Raw genomic sequence first — 7,560 nt, 5'->3', positions numbered from 1 at the left:
GGTGACGTGACACGTTGCCAGTGCGCCTGCGCAGGCAGGTCCTGTGACCCTGCTCGCGTACTAGGGCTGGGAGAGCCTGATGGGGGCGCCTTGGGGATTGCACAGGGGTGGGGGTGGGCAAGCTGCCCGGCGGGCCGGGCCGGGCCGTGCCCTGCGGCGGGGGCTGCCTCCCGGCGCGTGGTGGAGACCGTCCAGCGCTCGTTTTCCGACGGCCCGGCGGAGGGGCGAACGGGCCGGAGAATCGCCAGGCCCCGGGCTTGGGGACCGCCGACCCACATCAGTAAATGGAGTCCGCCATTCAGATGGCGGTTCAGGTTCCTTAACAGGTTATGGGCATTGTGAAAATCAGCAGAACGGAAAATGTAAGCGATGAGAAGTGAAGTAAGCACTCAGCTGCTTAGCTGTTTATCGTAACACCTAAATATTAATGGTCAGTCACATGGCAAAATGAATATTTGTAGAGAACAACGCGGTTGAAATGTGACTTACAGTTTCCAGGTATAATTTACCTCTTTTTTTTTTAATCCTCACCCGAGGACATTTTTCCACTTTTTTTGTTTAGATAGAGTGGGAGGGAGAGAGAGGAAGAGAGAGAGAGAGAGAAACATCGATGTAAAAGGGACACATCGAGTGGCTGCCACCCGCTCGACCCAACCAGGGCTGGGGACAAACTGCAACCGAGGTACATGCCCTTAGCGGAACCGAACCCAGGTCTCTCTGGACTGCAGGCCGATGCTCTAACTGCTGAGCCAAACCGGCCAGGGCTAATTTACCTCTTTATAGTGAACAATGATTTTTAGTAAATCTATCCAGTTAAAAACTTGAGATGATCACTTTGCGATTTAGCAGTTCCTTGGTTTGATCCTGAGTGTCAGTACTTTGTTTTTCCCATGCCATGGATGGGAAAATGCCCCGAGAGAATATGTAAATCCAAACCGAAGAAGGAAATTCCTGGTTTACTGAATCATACTCATGAACAGATTTTCCATGGACTCCTTGGCTGGCTTTTATTAAAACTCCATTTCCTGCTGTCCAAAAGTTGTTCTAGCAAACTAGTTGGAATAGGTTGCATTTTTACACTTAGGACTAAAAGATTTGAGCCGGAGGGAGGTCACATCCACAATGCAAGGCCAATGTAGAGCAAAATGGCTTTATTGCATACGCCTGGGTGCAGGCAGGCTGAGCGGAGAAGGGTTCAGCCTAGAATTAGGGTTGGGGTGTTGGTTATATACCCTACTTTTCCCTTCTGGCAGTTCCTGCTGATGTACTTTATCTGGCCCACTGTCCACCTTGCAGTAGGGCTGGTCCGGTACCTCGTCCGGCATCTGCTGGGTGATCCATTGCCTTGTGGACAATCCAGATAGTTTTTATTTGTACTCAACAGAAGGCTGAGCAAAGGTCACGCAAGCAACACAATTTCCAGTTTCCGCCTTTTGCAAACTTTTACATTTACCCTTTAAAACATTACTAATCCTATCAATGAAATTGGGCCCCAAACCGACTGAAACATTTCATTTGAAAGATATTTTAATATCTTGTCCCCCACCCCCACTTTTGTGGAGAGCAAGGGTTTTTATAGATGTACACAGTGTTTTGGGCAACAAAAAAATCACATCCAAATGGAAATATCCCTGCCCAGCAGGTGTGGCTCAGTGGTTGAGTATCTACCCATGTACCAAGAGGTCGCTGGGTTGATTCCCAGTCAGAGCACATGCCCAGGTTATGGGCCCAAACCTCAGTTGGGGAGGCATGCAGGAGGTGGCCAGTCCATGTTCTCTCTCTATGTTTCTGTCTCTCTCTCTCCCTTCCTCTCTCTCTAAAATCAATTAAAAAAAAGAGAGAGACTTGCCCTGGCCAGTTGATTCAGTGGTTAGACCAAAGAGTCTCAAGTTTAATTTCGGTCAAGGTCATATACCTCAGTTGCAGTTTGGTCCCCAGCCTTGGTTGGGGTCATGAAGGAGGCAGCCAATTGATGTGACACATTGATATTTCACACTATCTGAAGATAAATGGAAAAATATCCTCAGGTGAATTAAAAAAAAAAAAAAAGACTCCAAGAAGTGCCCAAAGGAGGCGGCTCTTTTTTTTCTTTTTAATCCTCACCCGAGGATATGTTTATTGATTTGAGAGAGAGAGAGAGACATCAGTGTCCGAGAGAAACTTTGATTGGCTGCTTCCCATATGCTCCTGATGGGCTTAAACCCGAAACCTAGATGTATGCCCAGACCGAGAATGGAACCCACCACCTGTTGGTGTATGGGATGACGCTCCAACCAACGGAGCCACCTGGCCGGAGCTACAACTTTTTGTTGTAATTAAAGAAAATTCCCGCTTCATCTGGATCTGTCCTTGGTGGCTGACAAAGGAAAGTGGTCCCGCACTTTTGGAAAGGACCTGTCAGAAACAGCTGCCTTTCGGGAATGCTGCCATGCAGTTACGGGGCAAGCTGCCCCACCGTGCGGTTCAGCTCTTGTTTCTCCACATCCTCAGCCATGTTTGTCCCGCGGCTCCCAACAGTGTTTGTCGGCAGAGGAAACTGCTGTAGTCTATTGTCATGTCGTGGCAAGAAGACAAGTGTGTCCCCTGACATGTGGCTTTTTGTTTATTGCTGTTAAGAACATCAAAAGCAGCATCAAATCATTGCCATCAGTTTCAGTGACATTCTGTAAAGAACCAGAGTGATAAGTATCATGACTTCAACACTTCTGAAATACGCTTGTAGAGGTTTGCCTTACGGTCTTCCGACTGTGATGGCTTCATACTGTCATTAGCTAATATCCCAAGGCTCACTATAATTTAGGGAGAGGTGGTTAGTAATAATGGGTGTAAAAACATTTCACAAATAGTCATTGTGATGATTTTTTTTTTTTTTTTACTGACTTCTTGAAGGGTCTGATAAGATAGTCACTGTTTTTATATCAGAATGTGACACAAAACCTCTACAAAGTTCATACCTGCAACAGAAGGTCAGTGCTTATCTTATTTACTTCTGTGTCACTGGGAGTGTTACCAGACAGGGACCCCCCAGAGCCATTCTCCCTCAGGCCAGCCAGTCGTGTGTGGGTTCACAGTGCCAGTCCCCGTGGGTGTGAGAGCATGTTTATTAATGTGGGGAGTGGAATACAGGAAGAAATTAGGGGAGAAGAAACAACAGCCGGTGCTCTGCTTGGGCTTTTCTGGAAATGCTACAGGAAAAACGTTAGCCAAGGCAGGGCTGCTGTCAGCTCACTGGGAAGTCAGAGAGAAGGGGACCTTGGAGATAGGATCATGGGGTGGGGCTGGGGACAAGCTGCTGCTGCCCAGTGCTCCCCTAGTTGTAAGTCTTGTGGGGACCCTTAGAAAGAAAAAGTTCATGCCACGGAAGGGGCATGGCGTGCTCTGGAGTGAGCCTGCATTGAGTCTTTGTCCTAAGGGCTTTTTATCCTTTTTTTTTCTGCAGGTGAGACTCTTAGGGGAGGGTTTCAGTAGGATATTTGTCAGCTTTCCAGGTGCATTTTTACTATGCTGATGCTTCAAAATGAGTGCATAGGGGAGTTTTGGATTATTCTTTGGTCTGTTTTACTTTTGTCTTAGGGAGGTCTGGCTTTAATGGGGCTTTTGTTATTTGTTCCCCAACTTCATCTGTCCTTGGGTTTAGCTGGTACAGACGACATTAATTGGGTCTTTGTTCTCTATTTTCCCAGGCAGGGCAATTGGAACCATGTCTTTTCTGGTTAGAGAGGCAGGCATGAACCATTTGCCCTTGTGTCCTTGGTTGCGATTCACCAGCTGCCTCTAAGTTGCCCAGATTGTTTGGCCTTGTTTGATTTTCTTGTGTTTCCCTGTCCCACTTGCCCAGAATTTTCCAAGTTTATTATTCTTGCCACCGAACCATCGTTAATTCCCGGTTTGTATGCAGGAATCTTGTCACCTCCATTTCCTGAGCGTTAGTTTAGTTAAAGCTAGCTACGTACTCTGTGCTTTATTTTATTTTTTACTTTTTTTTTTAATCCTCACCCGTGAACATTTTTGCATTTATCTTTAGCTAGAGCGGGAGGGAGAGGGAGAGGAAGAGAGAGAGAGAGAGAGAGAGAGAGAAACATCGATGTGAGAGAGACACTGAGTGGTCGCCACCTACATGACCCCAACCAGGGCTGGGACAAACTGCAACCAAGGTACGTGCCCTTAGCGGGAACTGAACCTGGGACTCTCTGGTCCGCGGGCCGACGCTCAAACTGCTGAGCTAAATCGGCCAGGGCCATACTCTGTGTTTAAAAAATTTTTTTTCTTTATTAATTTTCTTTATTTATTTTTATCCTCACCCGAGGACATTTTTCCATTTTTTTTCAGATAGAGTGGGAGGAAGAAAGAGAGAGAGAAACATCGACATGAAAGGGACACATCGAGTGGCTGCCACCCGCACGACTAAGCAGGGCCGGGGACAAACTGCAACCGAGGTACGTGCCTTTTGCGGGAACCGAATCCAGGTCTCTCTGGACTGCAGGCCAACGTTCTAACCACTGAGCCAAACCGTCAGGGCTCTTTATAAATTTTAGAGAGAGGAAGTGAGAGGGAGAGAGATGGAAACACTGATGAGAGAGAACATTGACTGGCCGCCTCCTGCATGCCCCCCACTGGGGATTTGTCCCACAACCTGGGCATGTGCCCTGACCAGGAATCGAACCAGCGACCTCTTGGTGCATGGGTCGATGCTCAACCACTGAGCCACACCAGCTGGGCAAGCTACAGACTGTGTAAATGTGCTTAATCGGGCTAAGTAAACAGCTGGACATGGTCACAAACTCCAAAAGAGAACGTGTGGAAGTTCTGTGCTCAGGAAGGTCCCACATCAGGAGGGTGACATGCGACCCTCTGACGTTTGCACCTCATGGAGGTGCTAGCGCCGCACCAGGTGTCAAACGTTAGTCAACATTAAATTACTTCTTGTTTACCGGTGCAAGGAGAATTTCATTGCACCCTGGTGGGCCCCTCTTTCCAACGCAAATCCCAGAGTGGTGTACCCCAGTTTAGAAACCACTGCTCTAGAAGCTTTCAGAAGAGTGGTTTTACTTCTCTTCGGGCAGAGAGATGGCAGGGTCACGGCGGAGCACACTTGCAGGCTGCACACACACCAGTCCAGGCTGCTCGGGGCAGCGGAGCAGCCTATTCTGCAGTCTCCAGCACTGCCTTCTCCTGGGTGCTTTAGCAGCTCAGTCTCCTGCTCAGCCCAGCAGGCGGATGAGTAAGTGAGAAGAGAGATAAAGCAGACAGTACAGACACTCCAGGACTCTGGTGGCGAGGAGTATGGATTTTGGCAGGTGACCTGGAGTAAAGGTTAGGTGGAGACCCGCCGTCTGAGTGGGAGGTAGCCAGGAAAAGAAGAGAGAGGCAGAGGTCCAAGCACAGGGAGCCTCCTTTTGGGAGGCCGGTGTTCAGTGTAGCTTGCGGAGAGGTGAGACCCGCTGCACACAGGGAGAGAAAGATCTGGTTCCAAGTGACAGCGTGGCGGACAACCACGCCTGGCTCACGGTGATGTCTCTGAACGGAACACTGGGCTGCTGGTTAACAGTGTGAGCTCTGGCCCTGGTGGTTTGGCTCAACGGTTCGAGTGTCGGCCAGAGGACTGAAGGGTCAAAGGTTCAATTCTCGGTCAAGAGCATGTACCTGGGTTGCAGGTTCAATCCCCGTGCAGGAGGCAGCCAATTGATGTGTCTCTCTCATGTTGATGTTTCTCGTTATCTCCCTCCTTTCCTTCCTCCTTTCCACTCTATCTAAAAATCAGTGGAAAAATGTCCTTGGGTGAGGATTAACAACAACAAAGTGTGAATTCCGAATCAGACTTGACCTGGGCTGGTGCCCCAGCTCCATCACTCTGGGACCTTGGGCTAGTCACTGAATCTTGTTTCCTTACAGAGACCGCAAGAGCACATGTGTCCTAGGGCTGTGAGGAGGGTTACATTTATCAATGCCTCAAAGAGTTCAGTTCAGTAGCTGGCATTTGGTGTTCGATAAACACTGGCTATTTTTATCCCTGACCACAGTGGTCATTGTTTTTACTTCTGAAAGGCTGAGGGGGAAGATTCAGTTCTGCTAGAGAGAACCTGGAGGATCACATGACCCCAAAAGTCAAAACTTCATTCCCCAACCTCAGCTGGGCTGGAATCGAAAACCAGAACTTCCTGCAAATCTCTGCCCACCACTTCTCATTTCAACAGATGCTCTCTCACCCGGCTCCTACTTGGTTGCAAAATCCGAGCAATGCACAAATCAGACCTCAGCCTCCACCACCAAGACCTCAGTCGGCCTTTCTTTCCTGCCTGCCTTTTATTATTAGGGAGACACCCTTCCTTCAGTTGAAGGACAGTCTCTCCATCTGGCCTGTAAACAACCCCTCTTAGAGGTGGCTTCCCATTCATTGTTTTCCCTTCCCCACGACTTCGTCTTCTCTCTTTGGCGCCTTCTCATCAACAGTGAGACACGCTCAAGTCTCTCCCATTGTGAAAAGGCACATTCTTGACTCCTTCCAGAAGCTGCCCTTTATCCTTGCCTATCTTTGTCTGTGACCTCACTTCCGTGTGTTCCTCAGCCTACTAGGTCTGACTTTCTGTCCTTCCTGTTGCCGACCCTGTTCCCACCAAGATCACCAGCTAGCTTCTAGTGTCCACACCCATTAGACTCCTGCAGCCTTTATCATCCTTGACTTCTCCATAGCATCCGGAGTCTGATGGTTTCCGCTGCCTGCATCTCAGGGTCTCGTGATTTTGCACTCGTTTGCTGTTCTTTCCATCTCTCTGGCCATTCTTCTCAGTCTCCACTGCAAACCCACCCACTGCTTGTCACTCTAAACATCGGGGCCCCTCACTGCTTTGTCCTAACCACCCATTCTTCTCATTTCAAGTGATCTCCCTTCACAGTCTCCTCCCCTCTCTGAGTTCATTGGCTTTTATTTATGCTGATGGCTCCCCAAATTGTCTTCAGCCTAAATCCCTCTCCTGATAGCCAGGTTTGACACCCACCAGCACATGGAACTGTTTCCCCGTTATTCTGCTCCCCATTTGGGAAGTCTGGTTCCAAGCCGAAGTCCTGTGTGTGATCTTTCATTCCCAACCACAGGCAGTTACAGACTCTGCCAGGCAGGCCTCGTGGGGACCACCGGCTCCACACCAGACTTGGTGCCCAGCAGTGCGCTGCTGTTACCTGTAGGAGGAGCTCAAGCTTCCCCAGGCTGGCCGCTCCTCTGCGCACCCGTCTTCCAGGTACTGCACTCAGAGGCCCCAGTCGGGGCACTTTGCTCTGCTCTGATCCGGTACCTCTCCACTCCCAGCCCTTCTCTCCCCTTCACTCCAAAAAGCAACAGGAGTCCGGCCGGTGTGGCTCAGGGGTTGAGCATCGACCCTGCACCAAGAGGTCGCCGGTTTGATTCCTGGTCAGGGCACATGCCAGGTTGTGGGCCCGATCCCCATGGGGAGCATGCAGGAGGCGGCCAATTAATGTTTTCTCTCATCGATGTTTCTCTCTCTCTCTCTCCCTCTCCCTTCCTCTCTCTCTAAAATCAACAAAGGAAAAAAATTAAAAAGCAAT

Source organism: Molossus molossus, unplaced genomic scaffold, assembly GCF_014108415.1.
Source record: "Molossus molossus isolate mMolMol1 unplaced genomic scaffold, mMolMol1.p scaffold_m16_p_5, whole genome shotgun sequence".
NCBI lineage: Eukaryota > Metazoa > Chordata > Mammalia > Chiroptera > Molossidae > Molossus > Molossus molossus.
The sequence above is the reverse complement of the archived record's forward strand: the minus strand, read 5'-3'. Positions refer to the sequence as shown.